This window comes from Neophocaena asiaeorientalis, unplaced genomic scaffold (assembly GCF_003031525.2).
Source record: "Neophocaena asiaeorientalis asiaeorientalis breed wild unplaced genomic scaffold, Neophocaena_asiaeorientalis_V1.1 scaffold162, whole genome shotgun sequence".
In the NCBI taxonomy this organism is placed as follows: domain Eukaryota; kingdom Metazoa; phylum Chordata; class Mammalia; order Artiodactyla; family Phocoenidae; genus Neophocaena; species Neophocaena asiaeorientalis.
In genome coordinates, this window is record NW_020172637.1 from 98,703 (window position 1) to 117,426 (window position 18,724).

The window sequence follows — 18,724 nt, forward strand, 5'->3', positions numbered from 1 at the left end:
GCGGAAAGTAATTCATTAATTCATCAAATGTTTATTGAGCCCTCTTGAGGGTAAGCACGGGCCTTGTGTGGCTTCCCTGGCTGGTCCTGCTTTCATTTCTTTGACCCTTCCTCCCTTCCAATGCTCTAAGAAGTTTAAGATTTTTTTCACAACAGCTGAGTCTCTCTGGGAGTATCAGCAAGATCTCTGGTAGTGTTAGAAGGAAACAACCCGGGGACAGCAGCAGCTGGTTTTATTTTTGGTTTTCCTCAGTCAGGTGTTTGTAAGTTGAGAACTGCCTGTATTCAAACAACATGATTTGGTAGCATGTCATGAACTCCCGTAGAAATAATGGATGTGGTACAGTTAAAAGGATAACAATGAGCCATTCCTAACGTCACAAGCTATACAGTAAATGTTTAAAGACCTGGGTGTGGATTAATGGCTCTGAGGACACGGATATGCTACGGATCCTTCACAGTCTCATTTTGTGTAAAATTTGAGTCTTGCTTTGGGTACAGAGATCCGGCCGTGGGTGAACTTGCCTGGGGAATAGTCATTGTCTCATGGTAGGTACTGGTTGATGCATTTGGGAGATTTTATTTAGGAACTCATTAGATTACTGCATTCATTTGTTCTAGTCAAGTTTTAAATTTTATCCCTCATGCACTATTATGAAACAAATAAATAAAAGATAAAACTATCCAATCACCTTTTACAATCTATCGATCTGATTTTTAATTTTTCCTTGTATACTCCTGATCTTTGCTCATAGCCCCACATTTGAAATGGTTATAATCATGATATGGATATAGCCCTTATTTTCAAAATCATATTTTCATAAACACTTTCCATTTTGCTAATTTCTGTACTCTAATTTTTTTTTTTTTTTTTTTTTGCGGTACACGGGCCTCTTACTGTTGTGGCCTCTCCCGTTGCAGAGCACAGGCTCCGGACGCGCAGGCTCAGCGGCCATGGCTCACGGGCCCAGCCGCTCCGCGGCATATGGGATCTTCCTGGTCCTTCTCATTTTCATCATAACAGTACCAAAGTGAAAATCTTCCCTGACTTGTTGTTTTGGTTTGTATTTCTTTAATAATTAGTGAGCTTCCTTTTTAATTATATTTCTTTTCTGAATTGGCTTGTCATATTTTCTACTTTATTTCCTAGCTATTTTTTTGTTTGTTTTTTTTTTTTGCAGTACGCGGGCCTCTCACTGTTGTGGCCTCTCCCGTTGCAGAGCACAGGCTCCGGACGCGCAGGCTCAGTGGCCATGGCTCACGGGCCCAGCTGCTCCGCAGCATGTGGGATCCTCCCGGACCGGGGCACGAACCCGTGTCCCCTGCATCGGCAGGAGGACTCTCAACCACTGCGCCACCAGGGAAGCCCCTAGCTATTTTTGAAAAATAAATTTCTATGAGCTGTTTACATATTATAAATATTCTTTTTTTTTGTGTGTGTCAACAACTTTTATTACCACTTACATATTTCATAGGAAAGGCAATGTAGCAATCAAGTCAGAGTGGTGTAAAAATGCAGGTCGGCCCGTGTTCCTCCATTGACACCCGGGGCAGGTTCTCCGCGACATCAGGCACAGCAGTTGCACTTGTCCCAGGCCCCTTTGCAGACGCAGCTCTGGGCACACTTGGCACAGCCCACGGGGCAGCAGGAGCAGCAGCTCTTCTTGCAGGAGGTGCATCTGCAGGCTTTGCAGGTGCAGGAGCCAGCGCAGCTGCAGGAGCCGCCAGTGGGGCAGGAGCACTTGGAGTCCATCTGGAGGAGAAGTGAGGCCCAAGGTCCAAAGAAAGGGGCAAAGCTGCTTCACGGGTCCGGTGGGGGCCGTGTATATAAATATTAATTCTTATTACTTTTACTTGGTTCTAATATTTCTCAATGGGATTTAATTTTGTTTTGTTATTTTGTAAGTTTAACAATTTTAGCTTAGTTTTATCTGCTGTATCTATTTCTGATTAGTATTTGATGAATGCTTTCAAAGTTTTTTAAAAATTATAGTCATAAAGGTAGTGCAGTTCTCTGCTTATTATTCATGTTGCTTCTTGGTCTACTGTCAAGTGTATTGGATTCTTAAAGACATGTATATTCTAGAATCATGGAACGATCAAGCCAGAGGGAAATTATCAGCTTATATTTTTAATATTTAGACGATCTAACAAATAATATTTCCCGTATCTACAGATAAATGTAGATTTCCAGATGAGAGTTTAGAAAGCAGATGAAAATTACATTTAAGACCTGAATACAGTGAAGCTGGTTGGTAAATTAAGAAATATATTTAACTTCAGGGTTTAATGACAAAAAATTGTATCATGTTTATAAAACACTTTAAAAACACTGTTTGAAAATCAATTTTTCCATGTGTTTTTGAGCATTTATGACACTGCTTTCCAGTGTCCTAATTTTAAAATTTAAATATAATTTCAGAAATGTGGCTTCAAATCATTGGTCATTTGCAAAAATAACTTTAGTGGCCTCTTATTGATTACCTAAACTGTGTCTTGTTGTTGGTTTTCTTCTTCTGAGGCTCAGATTCTATTATGTAACTGGGGTATACTTTTGGAATTTATAAAGCACTTCAACATTTTTTTATTGGTTTAATTGATCTTATAATCATTTAAAAAAACCTCAGTTACCTGATAAATATTTAGTTTATTGGTAATAGTTGAGCAGTTTTATTTTTCAACTGATTTAGAAATAGGTGTCCAATATATCTTCCAGTATTTCATTACAGGGAGGAAGAATTTAAAAAGCTAATGAAAGGTTGTTTCCTTTAAGTAATTTTAGAAGAGAAATTGCTATATCAAAAATATAAATGGGGCTTCCCTGGTGGCGCAGTGGTGGAGAGTCCACCTGCCGATGCAGGGGACACGGGTTCGTGCCCCAGTCAGGGAAGATCCCACATGCCGCGGAGTGGCTGGGCCCGTGAGCCATGGCCACTGAGCCTGCGCGTCCGGAGCCTGTGCTCCGCAACGGGAGAGGCCACAGCAGTGAGAGGCCCTCATACCGAAAAAAAAAAAAAAAGGGTAAACAGAATCATCAGAACAGTAGTTAGGTTGGTTTTAATACATCACAGAGAAGGAGGAGTCATTCCAGTTGTGTGCTTATGACATATCAGCATACTCTTACTCTGGGTCAATAGATACGATAACCACAGTTTGCTCATGGTTACTGAACTGATAAATTATGGTGTGGGTTGTGAAATTGAACCAATTCAATTAGGAAGGCTCAGAATGAAGTTTGAGGCAAGTTAGGATTGACAGATGAGAACAAATGAATAATAAACTGTTCTTACAGACTATTATAGGTTCGGTTTTACATTTTTAATATCTTCAGTATTGGTAAAGATGTTCTTGCATGTGGGACTTTTCTTTTGAGGGGTAAAAAAGGGCAATTTATCTTCTTTGATCACATGATCAACTTCATTGAGCTGCTTTATTTTCACTCAGAAAGAGGATAGGAACTAATATCCATAATGTGTTACTGTTTAGACCTAAGTACACTAAAGGGAAATTTGTCAGTTCTGATAGTGTTTGGAATGGAGTATGACATTCATCTCTGATTCTGCACCTACTGTGTTTTCTCATAGGTTTTATTTTTTCATTTCAAGTTTGCTGTCCCACTGCTCATGCTGAACAACAGACTTATAGAATCATATCTAATATATTATTGAAGGAAAGTATATGTGACACTGCGACCTTTTGACTCTCGTATTGTTTTCAAATGTTATTTACTAAGTTTTCCATGAAATGATTTTTAAGGAGAATCAAAGGGATTCTCTGGCATAAAAAGGATTGATAAATCATATTTGGGAATGATGTTATAATGATTTCCGTTATAACAAATGGAAAACAAAACAAATGGAAAACAAAAGAACATGTGTCTTCAAACTCATCTACTTCCTACTCATCTATTTCCTACTTCCTCATTTGGAGGTTCTTGTCAAATATACTAGTTGAAATCCAGGCAGGGCGAATTGATATTGTAAGTCTTAAAAGTACAAGAAGCTCATGTTTTGTATTGATACAAGCTCTTGTATTTATATTTAGTCTTCAGTGAGTGAGCTTGTACATCTTGCTCAGTTTTTGTCTCTGTCCTCATTCCCCAATGCCAGGCCGCCATTCTGTCTCCTTATAATATAACAAAATGACCAATCAGTGTTAGGACGCTTTGAGTGAAAGAGATGCTCAGAGACTCATTTAAGCAGCAAATTGTCACAGAGATGTGGTTTAGTTTTGGCTATTGTTTACTTTATTTTGGTGGAATAATCAGCAAGAAAACAAGAGAGGAGTGGAATAGATGCAAGAGAGGAATATTGTGGACTTTAAGAAGGCATTGTTGGTTGATAACACTTTCTTGAAAAACGATCCCCAAAGTGTACTCCCATAGTGGCGATTTCATTTGTTTTGTTCTCTTAATTGATATCGGATATCAGAATCAGTATGGGAATAAAAGGGAATCACTTGAGTTATCTGCCCGAGTATGGAGACTCCATATAAGTGAAGTCTCTGAGTCTAGATACTCTATACAAAGGAAGCACTATGTTTTATTTCAGAATTTCTTGAATTTACTCTTGACAAGAATGCCCCTGAGCCTGTAAATTATTATCATTGTTGTTACTAAGTGGCATAGATGAGAGACTGAACGTAGTAAATAATCATTTAAATTATATATTCAATCCACAGCAAGGGTGGATCTATTAAAAGTGTTTTCTGGGGCTTCCCTGGTGGCGCAGTGGTTGAGAATCTGCCTGCCAATGCAGGGGACACGGGTTTGAGCCCTGGTCTGGGAAGATCCCACATGCCGCGGAGCAACTAGGCCCGTGAGCCACAATTACTGAGCCTGCGCGTCTGGATCCTGTGCTCCGCAACAAGAGAGCCCGCGATAGTGCGAGGCCCGCGCACCGCAATGAAGAGTGGCCCCCACTTGCCACAACTAGAGAAAGCCCTTGCACAGAAACGAAGACCCAACACGGCCATAAATAAAATAAATAAATAAAATTAAAAAAAAAAAAAGAATGATCCATGCTTTAAAAAAAAAAAAGTGTTTTCTGGCCTGAAAAAATATTATATTTTCACATCATTGTTTGCATTGCCTTCAAAGGATGATTACAGCATTTGTTCAGGGTATAGTGTTTATGGTTCAACAGCCCAAAGTCTTAAATCTTGTGCCTGGGTAGATGCTGTGTTGTACAGTAGTAATTCTGTAAATTATTTACAATAAAGGGGAAAACACTGGAGAAAACATCTATCTGTGTACTGCTCCCAGTTTTACAACAAGGGAATACTGTTAAAGTTCCAGAGTAGCTTCAGTAGTTCAGTAGTTGAGCTTTTCCATCCCCCTCCCCGCTCTCCAACATCCTGTTTAATCACAAATATTTATCATTTTATTCATTGGTTCTCCACCCGCCTTGTGGGCTGTTGTGCTTGCTGTCACCCGGCCAAGAGGCTGGGGAATGCCTGTCCACAAACAGCATGGGGTGTCTGGCTAGGGTGCTCACCAGGTCCTGTAACTGGCTAACACTGAATTGTCATCACTGTTGTGCCATTGAAATCCATGTAGAGTCAGCCTATTTAAATAATTACCAGAATCACCAATAGCAGGCATGTTGCTGCTAGTCATAGTGAAAATATACATACTATTTGTGGTGAGAAAAAAACTGAAGTCTACAGCGTTTGGAGATGTCATTCTGATGTGTTATGGAAGCATTAAAATTAAAGAAAAAGAAAAATGACTATTTAAACAAAATTACTGCCTAAAAACGCTAGTCTGTTTGACTGCTTGGTTAACAGTTTAAAAGACTTGTCTGGTTTTCCTGAAAAGTCCATTTAGTATTAACTGGCTACTCACTTTTAAAATATTAAATGTAAATGAACACAAAATACAATATGATAGATAATAACATACATAGCATACCGCGGCATACCCCGCTTGTTTCAGAAGGGATGGATAGTTTTGAAGAGTATTGGCCAGGAATTTTGTAGACTGGAGTTATGGGTTTTGGGGAAGAAGACCAGAGAAGGTGCCCTTCTCATTGCATTATATTATGGGGTGTGTCCTGTCAACATAACTGATCACCGTGATATTAACCTTGATCACTTGGTTAAGGTAGAGTCTGCTAGGGTTTCCACTGTAAAGCTACTACTTTTCTCTTTCCATGTTCTGTTCATTGGAAGTCAGCCCACACTTAAAGGGAGAATAATTAAGCTTTACCCCTTGGAGGGAGGGAGTATCTACATGATTTATTTATTTTGGTATGGACTCATAAATATTTATTATTTTATTCTTTCGGTTATCATCCAGTGCTAATCACTCTTTATTTTGTTGCTCATAAGCTTATTTTAAACTTTTTAAATTGTATTTTGCTTAGCCATCTGGTATTCTGTGTAGCTTGGTGCCTCATGTATCACCCGCCTTTTTGGCCTGTCCCACCTCCACGTGTTTATGTTCTTTCTTCAAACCAAGAGATTTGGTTTTGCAGCTTTGGTTAGCACTTAAGGTCATTTTCATAGTCAAGTCTTAATGTACGCGCTGTGGGAGGAGAAGTCATAACACAAAACTTCTTGTCAGCAGGTTGGCGAACTTACCTGAGAAATTGAGACTCGAGATTGTGAGAATGTGTGACTAGGACCGAAAGCAGATTTCCAGGTAGGAAATCAAAATGATTTTCTTTAACTCCTTTGCACTTGACTTTGTAGAACTCAAATCGCCATTTCTTGTGAGATGCAAAATTCCAAAAGGAGGGGTGGCATAAATATTGGGGTTGCATTAGCAAATCACGTTGTGTTCCTCTTTTAGATTCTTTTTAAGATTCTTTTATTTGATTTTTAAACAGTAAGGTAATAGCTGAGCTTTGAAATGAAACCCAAGGGGAGCTTGCAGAAGTCTATCTGTATTTGCAAAATTATTATAGATATGATTTTGAACGTTGAGGCCTATTGAGAAGTACCCATCAGAGTAGAAATAATATTCAGATTTTTCATGTCAGAAAACAGCTGTGGTTACAGGATGTTTTATGTGTTTCACAGAATATTTACTAAATACGGATTGATTTCTATTTGGCATTTCTCATCAACTCCCTTAAGATGTGATAAGGTCATAAACTCTGTTAGAAAGGAGGGGCTCAGGGAGAGGAAGCTCCCAGATTGCATATGTGCTCGAGTTTCTGCATACTAATGTTACCAAAACAAGCATCAGTTTGCCACTGTGGCAGTCTTACAAAGAGTAAGTTAAAAAAAAAATCGAGCTCATGTGAACACGAAGACAAGCAACTGAAAATCTGGAATACAACTAGAGTTAACATCATGCAGTGATTCTTACCTTTGCTGTTGGAAGTATAAAAGCAGCGTGATCCCTCCAGCTAAATTACAGAGATTTCAACTCCATGGGAACATGAAGAACCTATCTGTCAGAGGGTGTGTGTACACAAATGCTTTCAAAGCACGGGGGTGGGAATGAGTTTGGGGCGGGCACGGTGGCCGGGGCACGGAGACCAACCCTCCAAGTCTTGCCCACGCATTTTTATGTCTGTATTATAATAAGGCCTTTGTGCAAGGAGGCTAGATAGAACTTCATGTCCGCTGCCCTCTGGACTTTTACATGATCTAGCTGCCATCACCCACCTCCCTTGTCTCTTCAGAAAGGAGGCAAGAAAAGGCAATTAAAGAATACTGCTGGGAGGGAAATGCTCCTCCCCCTTTTTCTTTTTGGAATGTCAACAGAGTTACGGCTTTTCTGTGTGTCTCTAGGGGTAGTTGGCTGCTTCTGTCCACCGTCGTTTTCTAGGGAGAGCCTTTGAATTGCAGTCTTCACGTAGTGGGGGGCTCCTGAAAGCTGTAATCAGCTTCCTCCTTTGTGGGGAGGAGTGCTTTCTGGTGGTCATCTGGTGTCCTGCCTTCTACTTAAGGCACTGGGGATGGTGTGGAGTGATTGGTGAATTAAGTATCCCTGCCCACCATTACTTGGCCTCTGTCTCAACTCTGAAACTTCAAATCCCTTATCGAACTTGTGCCTCACAGCCACGCTCATCTCCGTCAATCCCACCAATCCTTTGGTTAGTTTCTCCACTTGAAGAGATAACTTCACAACCCGACTATTTATTATTTGTCCATGTCCCTGTCCTGTATTTTGGGAATGACAGAAAAGTCTGGAAAATGTTTATTTTTGCTGTGCTTCAGTTTAGCTGATCCATGGGATAAATCAAATGTCCTGCTCTATCTTGGTTAGCTCTGAGAATAATCTCTAATAAGTCTTAGACCATTTTTGTACCACTTAAAATTTGAGGTTGAGTTTGGACGGCTCTCTGCACCAGGTTCAGAGATACAAATCTTTACTCTTTGCCTTTCACTCCTAAAGGTTATGCCTGCCCAACCTCATGGATGGCTCTGTGGTGGTAGAAGGAAATTATTGATGAGAGGCCTGAGGACTTTATGTGCCTGAGGGCATAATAGCTAAATGTTTTCAACTTACACTTTGGGCCACACTCATCATTTCTTCACCCAAAGAAATGATCTATTTCCCCCATTGTTTCTGCTTGAAACATTCTTTCTGGCTTTACTCTTAAAAATAAATGATCTGCAACTAAGATGACATATACCCACATACCATCAGTTTCATTTATTAATTAATTTATGACTTTACTATTTTTGACTTACTTTTGTGTGCTGGCCTGAGCAGCCGAAACACAACTGGTAAGTGTCTGAGCTAACGTTCTAGAAGTAAAGTGCAGACTGCAAAATATTGCAATGCGTTGAAATGGGCTGTAAGAGAAAATACACAAAGCCTAGCTGTGACATAACAGGGAATCAAGTTCTGCTGGGGACTTGACAGAGGAGAAAATTCTAGAGCTGCATCTCGCAAGCTGCATGGCAGTCTGTCTAGAAGGCAGCACAAGTAAGGGCATTCCAGGAAGACAGAGCCCTGGCATGCAAAGAACCAAAGACATAAAACCAACAAGTAAATCTTCATATGGCTGGATGACAGGGTATAGGGAGAGGATGGATGTCACGAGGGAAGGATCTGGAATGCTCGGCAGGAACCAGGTCAGGGAAGGTATGCCATGCTTTATGTTGGAGCTCTATCCTGTAGGCAAGGAGAAGAGACACGTTCAGATTTGCGTTTTACCAGGAGCCCTCAGGCCGCATCACGAGAATGAATTAGGGGGACCCAAGCCTGCACTGAAAGACATAGCTTGCAGACAGTTACAGTAATCTTCAAAAGGAACAACTGGAGGCCTGAACTTATGCTGGGATATTCAGAATAGTGAGCACAGGATGGATTTGCAAGTCTGGGAAACAGTACTAGTGAGTGAGTGAGTCAGTGTGAAGGATGAGGGAAAGAGAAGGCAGTTCTCAGGACTCTAGCTGGACCACAAGGTGAGTAGTGATGACATTGCCCGGGATGAGAAATACAGGAAGATAAGCAGGCCTTTGAGAAAGGCAGTGACCTGCATTTTAAACTTGTTCTATCTATCGTCATGTGTGGTCTATGGAAGGATCGCTGATTTGGGGATCAGAAAGAACCTGAGTTTCAATTTTACTTCTCCAATTTATCACCTGTGTAGTTTTAGGTAAGTTACGTAACCTCTGGGGTCCTTAAGTTTCCTTGTCTGTTAAGTGGGCGCTAGTAGTTACTAGCTTGAAGCCCATTGGTGAGGGAGAAGAGAGATAATCTATGTAAAGCTCCTGACTCAAAGCCAGTTTTTAAATAAAGGGCAGATCATTATCTCTGCTGTGGTCTGTAGGCAGATCTTGAAACCTGGAGCCTAGAGGGGAGGCTGAAAATGCAGTCTTCAGAGTCAAAAGCATAGGGAAGAACAGAATTTATCAGGGGCCAAGGCAGCCTGCCCATTCATTCGTCCAGAATCAGTTGTTCAGAGCTGGTGTGTGTCAAGTTCTGTGAAAGAACTAGGGAAGTTAAGACGAAAAAGACTATCTCTGGCCTCAAGGATCTTAGAGCCTATAAGGGTGACACAGGGAAGGGAATCAAGAGTGTTTTGAATAAGAAGAGGATCAGGGCAAATCAATATATCCAGATTTTAAAAGTTGTGTAGGGCTTCCCTCATGGCGCAATGGTTGAGAACCTGCCTGCTAATGCAGGGGACACGGGTTCGAGCCCTGGTCTGGGAGGATCCCACATGCTGCGGAGCAACTAGGCCTGTGAGCCACAGCTACTGAGTCTGCGCATCTGGAGCCTGTGCTCCGCAACAAGAGGGGCCACGATGCTGAGAGGGCCGTGCACCGTGATGAAGAGTGGCCCCCGCCTCGCTGCAGCTAGAGAAAGCTCTCGCACAGAAACGAAGACCCAACACAGCCAAAAAAAAAAAAAAAAAAAAAAGTTGTGTAACATAACATATATTCATAAAAAGACATATACAGTTGGATGAATTTTCATGAACTAAAGAGCAGATCAAAAAACAGGACATTATTAGCATTCCAAGAGCACTTCTCTTGTCCTTTTCCAGCACAAGGGTAACTACTATCATATAGATTTTGCCAACTTTTGTACCTTACATGTATGGAATCCTACCATACGCTGTGTTCTCTTTTGTTTCTGGCTTCTTTCAGTTACCAGTACGTTAGCAAGATTCATTCATGTTTCGGGATGTAACAATCATTGTCTCGTTGTATGGAATCCCACTGTATGAATTTACTACAATTTATTCATTCTGCTATTAATGAATTTGGGTTTTGTTTTTGGCTATTACAGATAATGCTTGTGTGAATATCTTAGTACATATCTGTTGGGTGTATACCTAGGGGTGGAATTGCTGCATCTCAGGGCTTGTACATATTTAGTGTTAGTAGTTAACAACCACACACTTTTTCAAAGTGGATGTGCCCATTTATACTCCTTTCAACAATACCTGAGGGTCCTAATTGCCCCCACCCTGCTGTGGTATTTTCATCTTTCTCATTTTGACCATTTTCATGGTTATGTAGTGGTATAGCCTTGTAGTATTAGTTTTCATTTCTCTGATGATTAATGAAGTTGAGCCCCTTTTCATAAGTTTTTGGCTGTTTTATGCTCTCTTTTATAAAGTGCCTGTTGAAATATTTCATTCACTTTTCTATTGAACTTTCTGCCTTTTTGAAGCATCAATTTTAAACAATGAGAATTATTTACAAAGGACCTACCAAGAGCTATTCTAGCAGGGGGATCAGAGGAGAGGACAGTAGAGTCATACTTTTGCCCTCATAATCTTGACCAGTCTTTCCAAAAGGTTGGCTGGGCACAGGAGGAGTGAGATGATTGACAGATAGAGGTGGGACCCAGAGAGCATTTTTGCATAGATGTGAACCTATGTATGTGTGCTACCAATATAGAGCCCCTGGAGAGGGAAAGGTGGTTGATATAAAGGAAAGGTGATCATTGATTGAGCAGAATGCTGGAGCAGCCAGAGTGCTCTTTTTTTTTTTCGTTTCATTTTTTTTACATATTTATTGGAGGATAATTGCTTTACAATGGTGTGTTAGTTTCTGCTTTATAACAAAGTGAATCAGTTATACATATGTTCCCATATGTCTTCCCTCTTGCGTCTCCCTCCTTCCCACTCTCCCTATCCCACCCCTCCAGGCTGTCACAAAGCACCAAGCTAATATCCTGTGCCTGGCGGCTGCTTCCCCCTAGCTATCTACCTTACTACATTTGTTAGTGTGTATATGTCCATGACCCAGAGTGCTCTTAACTCCAGGAAGGGCTGATTGGGGCAGAAGGAGGGGAGGATAGGGAGGTGTGCTACTAAGTTTATGGGCAGAAACTGTACGTGGATGAAATTTTTCCTTGACAAACTCATTATTTTATTTTACTTAAAATTTATTATTTATTACTATTTTTATTTTATATACAATTTCTAAAGGTTATACTCCATTTACAGTTTTTACAAAATATTGTGTTGTACAGTACATTCTTGTAGCCTATCTTACACCTAGTAGTTTGTACCTTGCGGTACGCGGGCCTCTCACTGTTGTGGCCTCTCCCGTTGCGGAGCACAGGCTCCGGACGCGCAGGCTCAGCGGCCATGGCTCACGGGCCCAGCCGCTCCGCGGCATGTGGGATCTTCCCGGACCGGGGCACGAACCCGCGTCCCCTGCATCGGCAGGCAGACTCTCAACCACTGCGCCACCAGGGAAGCCCTGTACCTTACATTTTACTTACGGTTTTTGTGAAGGAGAAGGCAAAGCCACTTGTCCGTAAAAATTGGATAATACTGAAGAAAATGGGGAACATTTGGAGCTGCCTCTAGAAGCATGGTGATAATGCTCACCTGACCTGCAGAGGGCTCAGCAGAAGTAGCTCTGTCTCCACAGTCGATGGTCCTCAGCCACTCCGAGGAGCTGATGCAGGACCTGGAGGGCCAGTGATCTAAAAGTGGTTTTGTGGATGAGTATGCTGAAGGCCAAGGTGGCAGAGGGTGCTGGCAAGGATAAGGGAGAAGCTGGTTCCCAGCAGAATCTAGACAGGATTGGGAAGGGAGCCTGGAAGAGGGGGCTGGGGGAAGGGGAAGGAGCTGGGGAAGAGAGAGATAGGCTGGGGAGGAAGAGGTCCTGAAGTGTTGGAGGAGAGGGGCTGAGGAACTGAGTGTCTCTGTGAGGCTGGAAAACAATAGCCCGGGAATGTGACAGGTTAGGCGACGTGAGGAGATTGACTAGAATACCTGTCCTATCCCTGTAAGGTGTTGTGGAAAATGATCAAACACTTAATTAAGCAAAGAACCTCTCAGAGGGGGTCACATTTTGAGTTTTAGTTTATCTTCATTGTTAGTCAATAAATATTTGTCATTAAATGAAGACTTCTGAAGAAGTTTCATTGGAGTATTGTCCCCCCCCCCCCATATCAGTCATTGGTCCTTAGTTGGTTCAATAAAGTTGGTTTTAGATAATGAAGGCAAATATAGGGACCCAAATGTCAGGTTTTACCCTTAAGTAAAATGCTGAAAATGGAGATCTGTTGCATCAGCAACTTCCACTGAAACAGGGTGGGCCTGTCACTTTAAGCACTTACATTGGGCATCTTCATTTGATCCATTGGAGTCATCATTTAATCCAACACTCATTTGTTGTGTTTCCTCATTGCTACACATGGAAATTAATAGACTGTGCTAAAATCTTTGGTTTAAATTTAGTACATAAGATGCATATTGTGTGATGTTCTCAGCTGAAGTCTTGAGAGTGAAGTTTACATTTTCCTAAAACTAGCAAATATTGCATTGCTAAATGAAAAAGGCTTCAATAGAAGAACCGTATCAAGGAACTGGCAGATTGCAAATCCTATGATGTATCCCAGTATGTGTACGATTTACCAGGCAGCTTGCTGAAAATGTAGATTTGGGGCCCGTCCATGGAGGTAATGATGTGGGTTGTCTGCAGACTCAACTTTGAGAGACCTATAGACAAGTTTCTAGTTTTGGAAGATTGCTACAGTACTGGGCACCACCCTAAGTCATTGTGACAAAGAAACAAAATAAACAACAAGAAAGGAAAAAGTAGAAAGTAGAAAAAGTATAGTAGAAAAGAAAAAGCTAAGGAGAAAATAAGATTGATGAGGGCAAGAAAAGAGACAAGAATTTAAGTCCTGAAGAAATCCCTCTACAAATTTCTGTTTCAAAAGGCAGTTTTCAAAGGCTGATAGATAGAATCACAATGATTTTAAGATTACAAGTGAAAAACAATGTGAAGTATGCAAGGTAACATGGGAAAAAATATCAAAAGATACTGTCCATGAAGAGCCAAACTGATTATAAATGCAAACTTCAAGTATCAAAATGTAACAGTAAGTTTTATTTTTGCAACAACTTTTAAAATTGTAATGTGATGGTATATTACTTGGGGTAAGTTTTGGTCATAGAACAGGATTGTTATTATAAACAAATTGGATTCTTTTATTTTTCTCTTGAATATCAGATCATGCCAGTGAGTAATCGAGGCAACCTTCAATGTCCAAGATGATTAGCACTGCTGCCTAGGGTTGTTGTAAAGATTAAATGAGATTTGAACTGTGGATGCCAGAATCCCTGGGTTCAAATTATTGCCCTGACACTAACTAGCTTTATACCTTTGGGCAAGTTAATGCTGCTTAGTTTCTTCATTGGTGAAATAGGATAATAATAGTGCCTACCTGTAGCAATGTTGCCAAAAATAAATAAGTTAGTAAATGTAAAGCATTTGGAAAAGTGCAGGCCACATGGTAGACATTCAGCAAATGTTACTCTGAAACATAACATCTATTGTCATTCTCTGTTAAAGCACGTACATTTTTTACAATGATTATTCAAAATAGGGACATACATATGATTTTATAAAGTTATACTTATCTTGAGCCTTAGTCAATTAAATTATTGAATACCTACTCCTAAGACACCCCAAGCTCTGCTGTGACAAGTAAAACATGGCCCCATCTCCCCGGACACTCGAGCCTTGGTAAGTTATCCTGTTAACTTGGTTTTCTGGGGTAGATATTATGCTATGTTGGGGAATAGCATAGATGTTAATTGAAACTATGTTTTGAAGCACAAGTAAAAGATAGTGCATGAAGGACAGAAGGGGATGCTAATAATAGATCATAGCTTGATGTATTTCTAAGCATAGCAGATCACCCAAGAAAAGATGTTGGTATTCTTCCAGAGCTAGATATAGTAAAATGGATGCAACAGATAATATCAGAAAAACTGGATATTCAAGTGCTAAGTCTGCTATTTCCTGATTATGTGACTGTAGGCAATTGGTTTGACCTATGTCTCCATTTCTTCATCTGAGAAACAGGCCCATAGCCACTTTGCTGAGTAGCTTGTTTAGATGAGCCAATGTTTGTGAAGATGTTTTATGAGCTACGAGATGTTAGGCATTTGTATGTTTTTTTTTCATGATTTATATTATATAAGGCTTGCGGATTTCTGAAGATCCATGGCTCAGAAATGAGTACTTAGAATAATGTAGTTTTAATAGGATTACAGAGAACTTTATTATTCTCTGTAGAATTACCTGTAGATCAGTAATAGATGGGTAACTTGTGGCAGAAATCAGAGCCCCCAAAAAGTCGCAGCTGGAAGGTGAAACAGGACAGGCTGACCTAAGGAAACAGTTCACAAGCTGTGGAATAGGAACTGAACCGGAAGATTCTCCCCTCCGCTGTCCACACCATTCCTTGACTATTTCTCAACGGAGTGGAAGGAGTACAGGCTTTGAAGTCAGACCTGAGTTAAAATCCCTGCTCTGTCACTTACTAGCTGTGACTCAGGCAAGTTATGAAACCTCTGTGAGTCTCACGTCCCTCATCTGCAGAGGGGTAGAATCACTTGCCTGGCAGAGTTGTGGGCACTAGAGATCATGTCTGCAAGGTACCTGCCCAACAGCTAGCTGATATGTTATTTTTCTCATGATTATACACTGCCAAATTTCAAGGCAACTTGAATTACACACTTGCTGAATAGGAATACTAATGCAACTAATAATAGCAACTGTTTAACTGAAGGGTTCCATGTGCCAGGCACAAGTCCAAGTACACTACACCTATGAGTATTTATTTAATCTCCAAAACAGCCTGATGATGGAGGTATTACTGTTATGGCCACTGAGGCTCCAGGAGTGTAACTAACGTGTCCAAGGTCACCCAGCAACTTTATGGTGGAGCAGGTTTCCAAACCTGGCCGCTTGTGACTCCGGATCCCACTTTCCTAGTTACTGGATTATTCCTGTTCCTCCCTGGCCAGTTTAGGGATGTGGGACAGAGAATGAAAGGACTAGTTGTTTCACGAGAACGGTTTTTTGAGTAGGGTGAGTATTTGCTTTCGGAATCTTCATTCGGGTAGACGGTATTGGAAGGGGCCAGCACTTACCCATCATGTAACTTTTGAGTATGTTATGAAGCCTTGTAGAGCTCCACCTTCCTTCTTTGTACAGTTTTATGCTTGTCAGGATTATAGTGAGCATTCAAACAGTGGATGATAACTGGAGGGCACAGTCCTGGCAGCCATCTCCAGTTCTAATCTCTGCTCCCCACTCCCTTCTTAAGTAGCAGGCTGGCACTGAGGACAGAGCCTTGGGGAATGCCTGCTTTCTTTTTCCACTTTAAACCAATGGGGTTCTCTGTTATTCAGCACTCCCATGTTTTAAACCAATGGTGTTATATCACAGGATTCTTCAACTGATCCCCTTGAAAGGGCATTAAAATATTTGCTCACATACCTTCTCATTGATCTGTTACATACTTCCGATCAACTGCCTTAGGTGAAGATGGGCACATCACGTCAGTCTTTTCATTGATTTGCATCCTGTGTCTGGATATGTGCACTCAGAGCACAGTCCCTTTAAGAACCACTAGCCCTCAGCAAAAATAACCTAGAGCAGCTCAGGTTACTGCCAGGCTCCAAAGACTCTTCAGGGGGTCAGGTTGCTTATTTCTCTGGCACCTACCTCCGCAGGAATGTAGGAAGTTTATTTATGCCAGCAGAGGGGGTCTGGGTGGATCTGTGCACTGGAGTCCCCACCTCTAGCCAGGAGCCCTCACCTCTGACTTTTTCTGGACGTGCCCCCTATTTCATGGTAGGAAGGTTTTTGGTTGGGCCACTTAAGTGGCATTTGATTCATTGTGACCCTGTCCCTGGACCTGGATGTCGGAGCCAGTCTTTCCTATCAACCTTGGGTTTTGGATTGTTTCTTTGAAAAACAAAAATGAAAACGATATCAAAAGCCATCAAAACAAACATGCACCTCCCATCCCCAGATTGAAAGCATGGCAGTGCAGTGAGGGGAAGTCACGGGAGGACACGGCCTTTTCCCCTGGACCCCCTGTGCCTGCACGTGTCTGTCTCACCAGCCTTTCTTGTAAGGAATGTTTTTGCTGGCTGTACATAAGCCCAAGGAACAAAGAATAAACAGGGCCTAATGCTCTGTAAAGATAAACAAGCAAACAAATGGAATGAAGTCTTCAATTGTGAAAACAGTGAGATATCTTAAGAGGCGGTACAGTATGGGAGGGGGCAAAGAACCAGCGAGGGCTTAGACCATCTGGGGTCTTGTCTCAGCCATGCTACTGAATTAGCTGAGAGGCAGAATTGTTGAGTTTTGTCAGCTAAGTGGTATCTGTGAGTGACTCACATTCTTTAATTTTCCTAGAAGGAAGATGTGGCTCAGAGAGGTTGGGTGACTTACCTAAAGTTACTCAACTTTAGGTTGGTAGTAGATCTGGACCTACAGCCCAAGTACACACATCGTTGCTCGTCATCCTGCTGCAATGACATTATAAAGAGTCAAGATCTCTCCAAGTCCCTGTTTCCTTATCTAGAAATGGGGATTCTGCTACCTGGCATACCTTCTTTGTAGGATCTTTTAAGGATCTGCTAAATGAGTATGGGTGGAAACACTTTAAAAAACTATTAAATTATATATTAATATTAATTAATAGTAAATTATATATATACACATATGATGAGATATATGTACGCTGTGATACCTAATATTTTGTTAAAATTCTTCTTGTGGGAGCATATTAACAAAAATCTGGATTCTTCTTTGGAAATGTGAAGCACCATGAAATTCCCGGATGTGTGGTAAAAACTCTAGACTTAGAGTCATTAACCTGACAGTTTTACCTACTAATGCTATCATTACTCTACCTTTCTGAAAAATGGGAATAATAAATTTCTCGGCCTATCTTATCCTGAAGATAACTTTATGAATATATGTGAAAGTACTTCATGAACCGTAATGCACAGAAATGAATTATTATTACCAAATATTCCTGAGGGCCACAAACCCTATCCAGAGAGCACGTGAGGTATGATTAAGGAGATAGGTCATATATTCAAAAGCAGATTTCAACATTATCTGACCTTGGTGTCAGATGAAGACTGTACTCTACAGATAGTGATTGCAATGAATCAATAAGTCCTTTTATTATAGTTTCCAAATGGAAGTATAATCATATAGAAGGTAGAGATTTAAATGTTATTTTTACGACTTTCTCAGTTACACCATCTGCTCTAATATTTATATGTCTGATTTATTTCATTTGATTATTACAGAATATTTGTGAGTTTTAATTAATATTATCATTATCTGATGAATGAGAGGTCAAAAGATTTTCCTAAGACCTTATGGAATGTGAATGGCAGAGCTGAGAATTGAAACAAGGTCTTATGGTCCCACATCCTGTGCACTTGCCGCTGTAACCTGTCTCTTTGTGCTGTGTTGGGGGTTCCATTCTGTGGACTGTATTCTTCATTGGTTTCTTTCATTGATACAGTCATTCATTCAACATGAATACTCTATATGGAACTCTGTCATATTATCTCATACTCCAGGACTAAATCTCTTTGGATAGAATGGGTTGTTTTATGTCTGATTCCTTTAATGGAAGGAGAAGTAGTGACACTGACACTTGAACCTTGCAAAAATACTGATTTGGGGTTGGGGGAGAAGAGGAGACAGGCCATGAAAGGGGGAACCACTGCTGTCAGAGTCAAAATAAATCTTTGCTGTGCAATAAGGTAGTCCCCCAGTCCCATAGGGTATTTACATTTACATTAATTAAAACTTAAAAATCAGTTCCTTGGTCACACTAACCACATTCCAAGTGTCAATAGCCACCTAAGGTTGGTGGCTACTATATTGGATAGTACAGATATGTAGACATGTGTCTGGTCACTGGAATAGATAATTTTGATGTCTGATACGAGTATGTATGATTGCACACCGGAAATGAACTTGTTCTGTTATACATTTCTACGTAAGAC

At 40.8% G+C, this 18,724-nt stretch overlaps 1 protein-coding gene and 1 pseudogene across 6 annotated transcripts in view; one reads left to right on the forward strand and one right to left on the reverse strand.

Annotated features, from left to right (window-relative positions):
* Positions 1-18,724, forward strand: part of HIVEP2 (HIVEP zinc finger 2) — a 190,721-nt gene that overhangs the window by 37,942 nt on the left and 134,055 nt on the right. For 2 of the 5 annotated variants that reach the window (XM_024739389.1, XM_024739392.1), the window contains exon 2: positions 6,568-6,642. The exons of 2 other annotated variants lie outside the window; for them this stretch is intronic. The gene's annotated coding sequence lies outside the window, so the exon portion shown is untranslated. Of the gene's footprint in view, positions 1-6,564; positions 6,643-18,724 lie in introns of all 5 variants that reach the window. One more of the 5 variants, XM_024739386.1, reaches the window with a different exon arrangement.
* On the reverse strand, positions 1,437-1,797 carry LOC112395939 (metallothionein-1E pseudogene; annotated as a pseudogene). The gene has a single exon (XR_003002470.1). The product of XR_003002470.1 is annotated as a metallothionein-1E pseudogene (transcript).